Raw genomic sequence first — 13,953 nt, 5'->3', positions numbered from 1 at the left:
GAGACATTTGGTACAAAAAAATACAAGGTACCATTAGAGATTGAATTATTTCAAATTCAATTTGTGGGATTTTGTTTGTTTTTATTTCTAAAATATTTACTATGTTGCAATTTCTCTTATATACTGTACTTGTATTTGACACCTTCATGAATGATGTGCTGGTTTCATGGGCTATCGCTTCTTACAATGATACCCCATCAATCAACTCATGGCTTAGGGCTCTATGTGATTGGGTGCTTCATCACAATAAGTCTTAGGAGCCAAATGCTTTCATGGTCGATGATGCCCAAGCTCAAATCAATGCAATCCAATAAGTTCCTTTCCACTGCACATTACATTGAGTATCATTTGCAATGTGAAATTAAATAGTTTTTTATCTATTTGTAGGGTGGTGTTTGGTGTGCCAATATACCTATGTATATGGCATGTTCATAGGAGCTGGTTGAAGAATTTGATTAAAAAAGTATGCCTGGTTCACCCACAGTTAGGACACAAAATAGAGAAGAGGACGGCTTGCAACTTCCATGAGAGTTCTATAATGTGTATTCAACAGAGATAGAATTCGTAAAGTACTTTAAAGACCAATGGGGACATTGCATAGGTATATCCTAAAGTCATTTTATTTGAAATTTACTATTTTTAACATCTAAAGCATTTGCAATGTCCTATTGATATGTTGATTCGTGCTATAAGGATGCTTCCACATGCAAATCAAGATACAAATGGTATTGTGGAGTCATATCATGCATTTCTGAAAGGCCATTTTCTATCAGGTCGTCGGACTATCCATGGCAGAAGGGTTGATTGGTTAATTCAAAAATTGGTATGTCATTTCTGCTCCTATTATTGGTATCAAGACATGCTCAATATGCTGGATTCAAAAAAAAAAATCAACATTTTGAATATTATACAAAACTCTATAGAAAGGGCTACAAGCATCCCCAGTGAGAATGTGCAATTCGCTAATGGATCACGATGTGATGCATATGTTCGTAGTCGCACTCATGAATCTCATTCGTATCATGTTCGCAATGCGGATTGTGAGTGGGCTTGTTGTGATTGTGACTAGGCACAATGTGGAAATATGTGCAAGCATCAAATCAAAGTTATGGAAATAAACGGATTACAAATTCTCATTGTCATAGAGAAATCGATGGACCTTTACAATGCACAAATGAATAGCCATGAACATGAATTTTAAGGCACTTCTCTTATAAGTTTATTTAGATTCTAACCAAGTTTTATAAAACTCTTGTATTTCAATTCTATTTGTTGTCCTTTTATAGTACAAGAGCTACGATTGCATGCAAATATTACAAGGGAGCTTCTGCCCCCTTCACCACAAACTCATAACATGGATGCTCATGAAGGCATTGTCCTCATACAAGCCACATATACAATAAATTATTTCCTATACAAACAGTGATAAGTATTGATGGTTTTATGATGATTTTAATGCAAAGGACAATTTGCATTCCTTATGCTCTTCCATAATGGAGGATCCGTCCGTGCCTAACCAATCTTACTTAATCATGCAAAAATTTTGCTCAAGAAAGTGAAGAATGATACTGATCAATATAAGGCATCTCTCCCAAACATTGGTGGTCATCCTTGCATTCCATTGCAACGATTAAATGATGGTTTCAACAATAGCATTCATAGAGCACATCCATTCTTTGAAAAAGGGGGGAAAAGACAAGCCATGCAACAAGTTGAAGGAGTAAGTGTGCAACCCTTTCCTTGCCCTCAATGTAGGAAACGACCTAGCATGCAAGAAAGTTTGGATGTGCAAGCACGGAAACCAATGGAGAATCAAAGTGAGCAAGGTTCTAAATATGATTTTGGAAATACAGAGATGGACTAGTGTGGCATCTATGGTACTAGTCCTCATTTATTTAGTAGCTAATGTCTTGAAGTCCTTGTAATTTGAGATGGTGATATGTGTTATAATTGATGGCGAGATTTGTTCTCTTCTTTAGTTTGACAATTTCATTTATACATGTTTGTACTAGTCTTTTATAATCTATTGATATTTGGAAGCAATTCTTATATGAAGATTGTTGTTTTTATAGAACTAGGCACATAATTATGTAGTTAGAAGTATTACAAGATTTACATTGGCCTTCATGTATGTTAAAGCATTATAAGTAGGGTTTATGCATGTTAGGGAGCATCATATCTATCTTTTTTTAAAGTCTTATGAAACATTTTCTTTCATAACCATATTTAAGGGATGTTCCTAGATCCCATGTTTGTATATAATGCACATTCTATTACCACCATGTTCAAGGGGTATTCTTAGTTCGTATGTCCATGATTGATGCTCGGAGGAACTAATGCTTAAATGTAAGGTCCCTGAGTGACACATAGGTAAACAATGTGAGTGTTGTGTGTCCAAAAACATGAATTGTGATTGCATGCAACCTACCTTAGAAACATTAGATTGCATTCTTAGATGAGAACTTCACATAAAATATTGTTTACAAGTTAGTGGTATAGGATATAAAGTAGGAGAAAAAATGATAAATGATGGTGCAAGACGAAGGAGGTAATGGAGGATGGTGGTGAGGAAGGTCGTTCATAAAGGAAGGGATGATAGTGAGAGATGGCAGGCCAGTCATGGTGGCAAAGGATATGGAATAGGAGGCATGGGGGGATAAAGAAGGTGATGGAGGAGGGTGGTGAGGAATACAAGGCAAAGAGAAGGTGATAATACGGAGAGATGATAGGGTATTTTTAAAATAGGCCAAAATTTCTCTTTTATAAGTATGTATCTCACATGTACCCTCTACATATTATGGCAATAGAGTAGCATTATGTTATTTGTTTTATTATAGCATTTTTTAGTTCATTGAATAGTATCTTCCTTAGTATTGATAGATTAGGAGGATTATGAAATATTAAACTAGCTTTGTTCCTATACATATGTTGTGTGTTAGGTGATTTTATTGTAATATATAACCCTTATAAATATGTTGCATGATATTATTGTAGTGCTAACTAATTCTGTTGCATGATATTATTGTAGTGCTAACTAATTATGGTTTTTGCTAGGATTAAATGTGTGTATATAACCCTTATAAATATGTTGCATGATATAATTGTAGTGCTAACTAATTATGGTTTTTCCTAGGATTAAATGTGTGTATGTAATAGTCCTACCAAAAATGGGATAACTTCCTAGGATTAAACATGTGTATTGATCGATTAGGAAGATTACGAAAGATTAAACCAATCTTCTCACTATATATATATATATATATATATAGCATATTAGGCTAGTTTGTATTAATGTTTGACCCTTTATAGGTGTCGTGCATGACATTATAATAATTTAACTTATAAATACCATAAATTCCAAGTATTAACATGTGTAGATGTCTTTTATCTCATGGTGCTATATTAGATAGCATATTGATTTAATTGTTATGTATACAATGGTAACAGAGTTATGTGTCCTTAATCTGTTATCATAGTGATAGTGTTAAAGAGAGAGAGAGAGAGAGAGAGAGAGAGAGAGAGAGAGAGAGGGAGAGGGAGGGAGGGAGAGGAATTAAAGGTGGAGAGAAGGAGAGGGAATATTAAAGGTGAGGGGAGACAAAGAATGGCAGGCTTGTGCAGGTGGTGTGGTGGCTTCCGCTTCCTCGAGCCAACGTGGCAATCCCTTCTACCAGCCCTCCAACATGGCAAACATGACAAAAGGTACTGCAATTTCACTATAAGGATATGGAGGTATAGCGATGGCGCTTTCTGATGCAAAATAGCGGTGTCGCTATTTGTGTCGCTATTAGCGTCGCAAATGTGACGCAAATAGGGGCGCTAATAGCGACGGTGCTCAGACGAAAAAAACGCAGAAACAAACAATAAATACCTAAGTGTCCAAGACATCAATCATGCTAGAATACATTTTTTAAAACACATAATTTTGAATTTTTTTCTTGCGCTTTGCACCTTCAATTTTTTCTTACTCTGCCTTTGTCCTTCATCTTCCTCCTACCTTGGGACTGTCTTCTACTTTCAATTTTTTGGATTTTTCATCCTCGTGTTTTGAGGGTTAACATTAACCCCCCTCCTAGCTGAGTGCCCATCCCATGGCGCTTGATGGTATGGGCTAAAAATGTTGATGGTGTGGAATCTTTTTTTGAGCCTTTGGGGAGGTAGGTCATGTTGGAGATGCTCTATGTGAAGCAGGTTTTAAGGTTGTTGATGTCAAAGATAGATTGGTGGTTGAAGAAGGCCTCAGCAATTGTGGGCTTGTGGCACCACTACACAATGTACCTGAAAAGAAGAAGAGTACACTTCCTAGGGGAATGTGTTTATCTTATCGTGTAGTGTATTGTGCAAGTGATAGTGGAGTTTGGAGATGGGTCGATAAGTAAGCCTAAGGTGTTGTCCTACACTTGAGGACCAGTTCATGTAAAGGGAGGTGTTATGTGTAACTTAGGGAGACATGTCTATCAAAATGTCTTGCTCTTGATTTGTCGTAACTTGTGAAGTGGGGGAGGGGCTAGGGTGGTCCCTAGGTGTAGTGCTTGTGACACTCATACGGTACAAATTGAGGGATTTCATTTTTTTATTTTCTTTTCTTTTTTAATTTTTTCTCTTCTCCTTTATTCATTTTTTTCTTTTTTCCTTTTTTTAATTAAAGGAAGTGTGTTAAGTGGCATCCTGTTCATAGGCAAGGGCCAAGCTATAGGGAGGCTTGAGAGATCTTCTTAGAAAAGCTCTACTCTACCTATAGCCCTTCAAGCTAATTCTTACATTGAGGGGCACAGTGGACAAAAATGGGTAGTTGCACACCCAGTAAACCTACTATCGCTTATATATTCTAATAAGCTCATACAAAATGATGGCAAGAGGATGGCTCTCATCATGAGGCACGCCATTGCATGACTATCTATCCTTGCATTAATGTCAAAAAAGAGGGGGTGGTAATCGCTCTCCCTTTGCAATAGCCTCTTGTTTTAATAATATTCGTAAGAGGGAGAGATAATTACAAGTGGTGATGAAGGTAGGATTTGGACAAGAGGAGAATTCCATGAGGAAATCTGTTATGGATGGGTGAAGGTCCCTCTTAGTGAAGGTTAAGCATCCCTCTAGAGATGTGACATTCACATTATATATCTTAGGGAAGTCATACCTACCATGCACTTCCCAATCAACTCCAATTCTCTGCAAGTAGGGCATGTAGGTAGTACGATCATTTCTCTCGTATATTAGTTTGCTACAAAATTCCATCCACGCATCTAGATTAGAGTCCTAGATGTTTCTACGACAATTAGGTTATGCTTCATACCCCTCCACTTTTCTAGGCACCACCGCCACCTTGTACTCCTAGTAATCTCCTCTAACCATCTCTTCCCGAGCACCCTTGGAGAAAATAATCTATCCAATGTTCAAGGGAAATTGAATGAAAATTCAAATGGCCAACTATGATTCTCCCACTACTCCCATACTATAAGTTCCTTGCTCCACCTCATAGAATCTCACTCCTCTCCTTGATGGATGGCCATATGAGGAACTTGTACCGGCTTGGCTTGGAGTTTTCTTCATGCTAGATCTACTTATTCTCTCTGCTTGTGCCTCATTTCTACCATTCTCTTGGGGGGTGTGGTTTTCTCTCGGGTAAGTTACTCATGAATATATGTGTGCATCATGTGAGTTCAAAATAATGTATTTTTAAAATACCATTTTTATACATTTTTACATACAAAAGGGTGTAATATGAAGGTGTTATTTACAAATTGAATAGAAAAGGGTTATGTTTTATTCAAGAAAAAAACACAGATAAGGATATTTATAAATAGGCCTTGAACGCACATGGTGTAGAGGATTTACTTAAAGTAACTTCCCAGAGGGTTTTCTTCCCTTGCTCTTTTGGTTGTACTTGTGTTTGCAAAGAGGGGCTCAGTTCATGGCAGCTGCTCTTCCTCAATGTGGTCAAGCTCAAAGTCCGACCCCTTTTTGAGCATTAGGTCTCTTGGATCTTCAAGGAGAGGCTATGCTCATTGCTCTAGCTCCCCAAACCCTAGTATTTTAAGTTCTTGCATGGTTAATCCAACCATGATCAAATGGGCTCTTTGTTCCTCCACTCCTAAGATGGTGCTAGGTTTGGGTGACTTGGCATGGAGTCCAACTTGAAATGCTCTCCCAACTAGCTCCAATTTCCTTTTGAGTTCCTCAATTGTTTCTTCTTCTCTTGACTAGGTATCATTCAGTACTATGTTTAAGAAGCCTTTTTGTTGCTCCAACATTCCTTTCTCCACTGCTGCAACTTGCCTTCTACCATAGCACATTTACTCTCTGAATGGGCCATCCAGTAAGCTAAGTCTTTAATCATGTCCTCCTTCTTGGCTACCCATTTTTTACGCCTTCCCTTTCATCTACTCCAAACCCTTGGTCTTGGTATTGGCTATTTGATGCGTGAATGCCTATGTTTGATGCCGGATGTTTGGGGAATGTATGCCTATTTATTGACCATCATTTGGAGCTGATTTAGTAGCCTAAAATACTCAAATTTACACAACAAATCACTGCTATATACTCCAAGGCTGAAGCTTATTTAGTCACTTTATGCTTTTCCTATTGGTCCCATGGGTGCTTCTCAGGTGTTTCATATGACTATTGGGATGCAAATGAAGGTTAGAAAATGCTTTGGATGGTTTTAGAATGTATTTTGAGCCTTGTTTGAGCTTCATATTGATTGGCATTTACTTGACATTGGTCCGCACTGGCATGCTTTGTGACAGAGGTTATACCTATGGTCTATGTATGACTCATTGGTACATGCTTGATGCTCATGTTACCTACACATGCTAGTTACATTATTTGGACTTGAATGCTACCGGAGCTTCATTTAGGCTTGACTATGGATATTTTGGAGCTTATTTTGGTCTTGCTTTGGCTCGTCAAAGATTGTTGGGATCGTCTTTATGGCATTGGATGCTATCATTGGATACTTGACCGCTCATATGCTCTGGATGTCTTACTGATGTATAATCTTGGATACTCCATCACTGGTACTCTTACATGCTTTTTTCAAAGCTTATTTTCTTAACACTTATGGCTTTTGTCCCAGTGAAGTGTCTTTGTATGCTTATCAGACATTGAGCAATGCGGATTATGCATATTGAGCTTTTGGAACTTTGAGACTGGGATCTCCTCGTGGACGATGTATGATTGATATACCTTGGTACACATAGATGTACTTGGGCTAATTCAACTTTGTATTCACTGAGCAGACACCAACTTGTGCCAAGTCTTGGCAGTGGTATGTACATTTTGTCATACTGATTAGGGGTGTACTGACTTTATTGACCGACTTTTTCTCACGAACATGCTTGGGTGTTGGCTCATGTCAGTTTGACTATTACATGCTTGTTTATGCCCGCTTGTTGCTAGTTTTGCATTAACAATCAGTGATTGGCTTTGAATATTGGGTTTTGCCTACTGTCAGCTCACATTGTACACTGCTATCATAAATTATAGCAAGCTTATATCTCTGGATTGTACTGTCATGTATTTTTCATACTGAATCATCCTGGTTTGATGTACTTTTGATAGTACTTGGTGGACAATATCATTAAATACTCATTTCTCGCCATTTTCACTTGGTTTTGGTGGTTTTTTGTCATTTTCTATAGTTTACAATAGGCAATTTTGAAGTGTCTATGTTTTTTAGCTTGTAGTATGGCATCTTCTTCCACTAATAGTGCTATCTTCAACATCATTAAGCTTGATGGTACAAATTATGTCTATTGGAAGAGCCAAGTTTGGTAGCTATTGGTGTAGAAATCACAAATTAAGCCATCAAGGTTGAGTGGAGGCAATCATTAAGACTCCTTCTAGGACCTCCTAACATCAAGGCGCTCCCTCCTATAGACTCAAAGCTTGAAATTACTAATCATTCAATGTAGCATTACAAAAATTCATCAGTTCTGCCCGAAAATGCACCTACTTGCGTGTATCTGCTCTGTGCATGACGATTTTGCAACGATGTAGACAATGATCATAGGGCTTTTATAGAGCATAAAGAGAGATTCATTTCCATAAAAATACTTTTGAAAACAATCCACTACAGCTCCTAAAATTAGTGAAAAACCAAGCTTGGGTCAAAACCCTAATCCAAGAAGCCATAGTCAAAGCTTCAAATTTTGACATTTTTCATTGTTTCTTTTCACTGAAGTTATCAATAGTGATTTTAATCACTAATTAATACTCTCTGAAGTTCATTACAGTTCTGGAAGTGCCTGAGGAGGCTCAAACTTCATCCACAAAGTTCGTGAGAGAAAGCAGATCAAGTATCAACTTGTATCCATTAATACTCAATTAGTGTCAATTTAATACTAATCCTCTTGTGTCTCTTGACACATTAAAATACAACCTTTTTGCTTGTTAAATTGAAGCTTATTAACATGGCAAAGCTTGAGAAAATAGCTAAAGTCAATGGTGAAGGTTTTCATGCCTAGAAGGAGAAGACCATGTATCACATTATGCGAAAGGACTTATGGGACCTGTTTGAAGATGATGCAGATAGCACGAAGGAAGATGATGAAGATGGGTTCATTGAAGAAGACTAGCTCAAAACCAAAGAATGGAAGAAGATGAATAACAAGGCACTAGGCATCATTGCCTGGGGACTAAGTGATGATGTGCTACATCATATCTCTGGCATTAGAAATGCTAGAACTTCTTGGGAGAAACTTGACAAGATGTTTGGTACCCAAGCAAAGAACTCAAAGGTAAAATCACTCATGCAGTTTTATAAACTAGATATCAAAGACAGTGTCTCTATGACCACGCATTAACAAGTTCAAGAGCCTAAAAATCCAGCTTGCAACTCTTAAAAAGAACATTGATGAAGATGAGGCAATAGCAGTGCTACTTGCCAGTGTTAATCATGAACCGTATAAGAACCTTATTTCAACACTAAGTAATGTTCCCAATCTCTCACTCAAAGACATTGAGCACTCACTGCTTGATGAAGAAAGAAAACTTAAAATCAAAGATGTAAAAGAAACTAGTTCAAGGGAAAATCTATTATACACTAAAGGAGCTGCTGGACCCAAAGGAAGAGGTCGAGGATTCAACACCGATAACAAAAGTCGGATGACATGCCATTAATGTGGTAAGACTGGCCATATTGCTAGTGATCGCTTTCATAAGAAAAGAGCACATCAGATGCAGAATGACCACCATCAAAGTCAATTCATGAATGAAGAAGAAGAAGAAGATGCTTCCGGTATCATCAACAAATTTGACAGATTGTTCTAAGGAATTTTTTCCCCATAGTGGATGTAAAAACCCTACCAAGATGTAAAGTTTCAAGCCTTAACTTGACTAGACTGCCAAAGAGCTAGTCTCCTGGTCCATGTACACACGCAAGGGGAGCAAAAGCCAGCAAGAGTATAGACTCATCATTTGAGGGGGGCTATTGAGAAATAGAAAAATGATGTATGCTGTAGGAAAAGCTATACTGAATCCCATATGCACAGTGAGGAGAGTGAAACAACCAAACTTCTATAAATAATTGTACTTGACTATCACTTTCATATGGAATGAATACAATGCCATAATGCTTTGTACTTTCAATTAAGTGTCTTGACTTTGTTAGTTCTACACAAGATTGTGTTTATGAGTTCAAGCTGCCATCTTGGAACCTAATTCACTTGTGTAATAGTGGTGCGCAGATCGGACGCAGGTAGCTCACGTAGTGAATTCCCAAAGGTCCCCAAGAACAAAGTACTCTACTTTTTAGCACAAAAACCAATGTAAAAACAAGCACGACATGAGACAAGAGACAAATTGGGTTGAATCTCCCCCATGCCTTGTGTGAGCGCTTCACAAAGCATGTATTTAATATATATTTCCAATCTTTTTGCTCAAAAATAGCCCAATTACAAAAATATGACAAGCTTTTAGCTTTTGAGTTTGCTTTCTACCAAAAATAGGAAAATAAAGCTAATGGACGGTGCCCAAAGAGTCTGGCACGCCCAATCTCAATGTCCAAATAAAAATAACATATCCAGGCGCATAAGCGCATACAAAATAATAATAAATAATCGATGTCTCTATAGACATAACAAAATATAGGCGTGGCACCTATCAAAATATAGTCCAAAGGTCGAAAACCCGCTAGACTCCAATGCTTTCCTCCGCCACTGCTGCTATCTCTACACATCAACTGAAGCATTCACAATCGTTAGTAAAATAACACAATTAAACCGACAAAAGTGAATACCTAGCAGTCTTCAGCTACATAAATAAATCAACTGGTTAGAAATAAATCCTAACCTTAATTTATTACGAGTGCGCACTCTAAACTCATAAACGTTTATTAATTTAATATGCATTTTGCGGAATCACCCGCTATGGAATCACCCATGTACACACTAAATTAATGAAACGCCCGAAAAGGACAGGCGTCCCCATCAACTTCTCGCACAAAGAATCCTCTTTGCATATGAGCCCCGGTCATCTAAGTTTACGGAATCCACCGTAAAACCTTACGGAATCCACCGTGGCACGGAATCCACCGTGAAATATGCCTATCAAAATATAGTCCAAAGGTCGAAAACCCGCTAGACTCCAATGCTTTCCTCCGCCACTGCTGCTATCTCTACACATCAACTGAACCATTCACAATCGTTAGTAAAATAACACAATTAAACCGACAAAAGTGAATACCTAGCAGTCTTCAGCTACATAAATAAATCAACTGGTTAGAAATAAATCCTAACCTTAATTTATTACGAGTGCGCACTCTAAACTCATAAACGTTTATTAATTTAATATGCATTTTGCGGAATCACCCGCTATGGAATCACCCATGTACACACTAAATTAATGAAACGCCCGAAAAGGACAGGCGTCCCCATCAACTTCTCGCACAAAGAATCCTCTTTGCGTATGAGCCCCGGTCATCTAAGTTTACGGAATCCACCGTAAAACCTCACGGAATCCACCGTGGCACGGAATCCACCGTGAAATATGCCTCCTGGCATCATACCCCCGGGGTGGGATAGCAATTGACCTCAATTGCTATTAGCTCAATGTGGAGCTAACAGAGTGGGGAAAGCATTTAAGTGTCTAGCGTGCATCCATTGTGCTTCCTCTACAGGATGGTTCTTAAATTTGACTAGATATCTAGAATACCTTCGGCCAGTTCTAGTGGTCATGTAGTCAATGTCTATGATGGCTTCTGGTTCAAGTATTTCAGTTTCTTCCTCTAATAAAGGTGGGTTTTCATAGACAGGGTGGATAGGTAATTGGCCTCTAAATGGTCTCAATAAACTAATATGAAATATATTATGAATTTTCCAATGAGATGGCAATTCTAACTTGAAGGCATTATCATTAATTTTATGAATGATTCTAAATGGTCCGTAGAATCTAGGGGCTAATTTGACAACTGGATGTCTATCTACACTTTGCAGTCTACGCTTTTCTATTCTAAGCCAAACATAATCATCAACTTTGAAATTCATGGCTTGTCTTTTCTTGTTGGCTTGTTTGGTATATGATTGTTGGGCTTTAGCAATCATATCCTTTACCTCATCAAAAATAGTGTTATGCATAACAGCAATATCATCGGCACTTTGTATTCTATTAGACAAAGATGCAACAGGTGTAGATAATCTATGTCCATAAATAACTTCAAAAGGTGCTTTCTTTGTAGATGTGTGAGGTGTATTATTGTAAGCAAACTGTAATAAATGCAAATGAGTATCCCATGTCTGAGGTTTAGAGATAGTGTATGCACGTAAAAGATCTAAAATAGTGCTATTTGTGGCTTCTGTTTGTCCATTTGTTTCTGGATGAAATGCAGATGAGAAATCAATCTTTGTGCCTAGATTTGCAAACAGTGTAATCCAGAAATTATTACAAAATCTAGAATCTCTATCTGAAATAATCACTTTCGGCAATCCATGGTTAGTAAAAACAGTTTTCAAAAATAACTGTGCTGCTTGTGATGCTGTTAAAGTTTTCTTACATGCAATGAAATATGCTTGCTTACTAAATCTATCTACAATTGTCCAAATCATGTCATGGTTAGATTTAGTATTTGGTAATCCAGTAATGAAATCCATAGATATATGTTCCCAAGGTTTAGATGGAATAGATAAAGGCATTAATAACCCATACTGTTTACCATGATGTCTTTTTATTCTTTGACAAATCAAACATTCAGAAACAAAATTAGACACATCTGCATCCATATGCGGCCAATAAAAATCTTCAGTTAACATGCGTAATGTAGAGATGATACCTCTATGACCTTGATATGGGGGACAATGAATTTCATTTAAAACAAAAGATCGGAATGGAATAGTAACACACAGTCTCTTTTCAAAGAACATGAATCCATCATTATATGATAATGAATCAACAGGAATGAAATTATTTTGAACTAATTTTTGCCAATCAGAATGAAAAGTAATATCCTGGTGATATGTGTCTTTCATAGCAATCAAAGAATCAAAAGATATGATAGAAATGTTATGAATTGCAGGTCTTCTACTCAATGCATCGGCAACTACATTTTCTTTTCCAGGTTGGTATTGAATGATAGGATGGAAACTTTGAATGAATGAAGCCCATTTGATATGACGGTCAGAAATTTGGGGTTGGCTAAGTAGATGTCTAATGCTTTGCTGGTCGGTCTTTATCATGAATTCTGAACCCATTAAATAATGCTTCCATTGTTTTAATGCTTGGACAACTGCTAAGAGTTCTTTGTCATAAGTGGAATATTTAAGCTCAGAGGGTTTCAGCTTAGAACTAGAATATGCTATTGGATGGTTATCTTGCATTAGCACGGCTCCTATTCCTGATCCGCTAGCATCGGTCACAACTAGAAAGAATGGTCTATTAAAGTCAGGCAATTGTAGGACAGGGGCATTGGTCAATGCACGTTTAAGTAAATCAAAGGATTTCTGTTGGTTTTCAATCCATTGATAAACAATGCCTTTCTTAAGAAGTTTGGTCAGTGGTAAAGCAAGTAATGAGAAATTACGTACAAACTTCCTATAGAAACTAGCAAGACCAAGGAATGAGCGTAATTCATGTACATTTTTAGGAATAGGCCAATGCAATATTGCATCAATTTTCTTAGGATCAACTTTTATTCCTTCTTCTGATACAATATGACCTAGATATTCTATTTCTGTCTTAAAGAATTCACTCTTGTCAGGATTTGCAAACAATTGATTTTCTTTCAGTAATTGAAAAACTAATGATAAATGCTCATAATGCTCTTTTTCACTTTGACTGAACACTAAAATATCATCAAAGAAAACAATCACACAATATTGATATTTTAGAAAAATACGGTTCATCATTCTACTGAAAGTAGCAGGTGCATTAGTTAATCCGAATGGTATAACTAAGAATTCGTAATGGCCAAACTGTGTCCTGAATGCAGTCTTAAATATGTCGGATCTATCTAGCCTCACCTGATGATATCCAGATTTAAGGTCAATTTTACTAAATATAGAAGATCCTTGCAGTTTGTCCATAAGGTCATCAACTCTAGGTATAGGATACCTATTCTTTACAGTGATCTTGTTTAATGCTCGGTAGTCAATACACATCCGATAAGTATTATTCTTTTTCTTGACTAAGAGCACAGGTGCACCGAATGGAGAACTGCTAGGTCGAATTAAACCTCTATTTAGTAATTCTTCTACTTGACTCTGGATTTCTTTTTGCTCTATTTGATTGTGCCTATATGGGGCTTTGCAAGGTGGTTGTGTGCCAGGTATTAGGTCAATCTTATGGTCTTCTGGACGTGATGGAGGTAAACCTGGTGGTAGGTCTTCTGCAAAACAGTCCTTAAAATATGCAAGAAATTCCTTATGCTTAGGGTGCATATGAGTTTCTTTTGCGTGTAATTCATTCACCCAAATGAGATATGATTTAGTATTCTTGCGTAGTGCACGTTTTGCTTGAGTA

Source organism: Lygodium microphyllum, chromosome 13, assembly GCF_053477565.2.
Source record: "Lygodium microphyllum isolate KBCC chromosome 13, Lygodium_microphyllum_v1.1.10, whole genome shotgun sequence".
NCBI classification, from domain to species: domain Eukaryota; kingdom Viridiplantae; phylum Streptophyta; class Polypodiopsida; order Schizaeales; family Lygodiaceae; genus Lygodium; species Lygodium microphyllum.
This window is presented reverse-complemented; position numbering follows the sequence as displayed.